Genomic DNA, 2,028 nt, shown 5'->3' with positions numbered 1-2,028 from the left:
ATCCCATTGAACCCTCATAACAACCTCCTTAGATGATGCCGATCACTATCATCATCATTATCGTCATCATCATCATCAGTGCCACCTATACTGCCAATTACAAATGACGATCTTAGGCTCAAAGCCACTTTTCTGAAGTCCCATAGCTAGGAAGTTGTGGAGTTCATATTTCAATTCAAGTTTTCTCTTCAGGTTCTGTGCTTTGACCCTGATACCTGCCGTCGCCACAGCCCCCACTGTGTTTGCTCTAATCAGATCTCTACTCTGAGCTAGGTGACCGGCTTCCTCTCCACCTCGAACCTTCTGTCCTCTCTCAGGCCCCTCCCTTTTAGTGAGCAGTCGCTAAATACTTACCTATCCACACTTCATGCTCTTCTGCTCTAAAGAGCACATAGGTTTGAGAGGAATTGTAGTAGATGAAGTAAATAATAGATGCCGGTATCAAAACACTACAGGAATTCGATTGGCTACATAAGAAATTTTGTCTTGACTCTGTGAAAGCTTTTGCTAGGAACAACTTGATCAAAGCTGTGTAAAAAGAACTGTGAAAGCAGAAAGAGCCCTCCGGAGCCCGATGGAATAGTCCTGTCGTGGGCACCTGCCCTGGGCTATAGCAGCAGCAACGGAATAAAATGGATGGCTGTGGAGTGTGTCATGAAGGAAAGAAGAGAGATGCCCTAAAAGACTCCCCAGATGCCCTTGCCGGTCTGTGGATTCCCATGTGCCTGACAAGACATCTCGTATGACACCAGAACAACTATCGTCTTCAATGCTTACCAGATATCAGGCGTCATGTGAGCACTTACCATGCTTCATCTCTTTGAATTCTCACTACACTTCTTTCTAGATGAAGAAACTGAGGCTCAGAAATGTGGCCCAGGTCACACAGCCCGTAACGGGTTGAGTAAGGATACCAACCCCATCCTGTCTCATTCTGGGATCCGGACTCACAGCATTTCTCGGAGTGTGGGTTGGGCTCCTCTTGTGGGATGTGAATAGTTATGTAAACATGTTAGTGAGCATTGAAACAAAACTAGCATATCACACCCACGGTTTAATGTTTCACTATCATTCATAATAAGATGGTTGAAAGTTGATTTAAAGAAAAAAGTCGACTCTTCCCATAAGCGGCCCGAGGTGACCTCTGAAAATGGTTCACTATTCACTTGACCCAGAAAACTTCACAAAATCATGCAAATTAAGAGGTTTGAATCTCTGTGTTTGCTTTAAGAACACTCGTGAAACTGCCCAAGCCATCAAGAGTATGCATATCTGAAAGCCACCAAGTATCTGAAGGATGTCACTCTACAGAAGCAATGTGCGCCATTCTGTTGTTACAATTGTGGAGTTGATAGGTGTGCCCAGGCCAAACAGTGGGGCTGGACACAGGGTCGGTGGCCTAAAAAGAGTGCTGAGGTTTTGTTGCACGTGCTTAAAAATGCAGACAGTGATGCTGGACATAAGGGTTTAGATGTAGACTGTCTGGTCATTGAGCACATCCAGGTGAACAAAGCTCCCGAGATGCAGTGCAGAACATACATGAGCTCCCCCTTGCCACACTGAGATAATCCTCACTGAGAAAGAACAGACTGTTCCTAAACCAGAAGAGGAGGTTGCACAGAAGAGAAAGATATCCCAGAAGAAACGGAAGAAACAAAAACTTATGGCTCAGGAGTAAATTTAGCATCAAATAAATACTAATAAAAGTAAAAAAAAAAAATTTGAAGACATAATCTTATAGATCTGTACTCTTCAATGCAGTAGGCACTAGCCACATGCAGCTATTTACATTTAAATTCCTTGAAATTAAGTTAAAGTGAAAATTCAGTTTTTTTTTTACACTAACTTAATTTCGAGCACCTAATGGCCACAGGTGGCTAGGGATTATCATATTGAAAGTGCAAATATACAATACTTCTGTCATCATATGTAATTCTGTTGGACAGTGCTATGCTAGAGCCATCTTACACTAGATCAAGGTCTTTTCAGAGTTTGCTCTAGCTCTAAATCAGCTCTCTTTAGAACTTG

General features: G+C 42.8%; 1 pseudogene; it reads left to right on the top strand.

The window, feature by feature from the left end:
- Positions 1–1,150: 1,150 nt before the first annotated feature.
- LOC111735483 lies at positions 1,151–1,711 on the top strand (annotated as a pseudogene).
- The last annotated feature ends 317 nt before the right edge of the window (positions 1,712–2,028 follow it).

The sequence above is a fragment of the Pteropus vampyrus genome, unplaced genomic scaffold, assembly GCF_000151845.1.
Source record: "Pteropus vampyrus isolate Shadow unplaced genomic scaffold, Pvam_2.0 Scaffold1000001871, whole genome shotgun sequence".
Lineage (NCBI taxonomy): Eukaryota > Metazoa > Chordata > Mammalia > Chiroptera > Pteropodidae > Pteropus > Pteropus vampyrus.
This window is presented reverse-complemented; position numbering and strand designations above follow the sequence as displayed.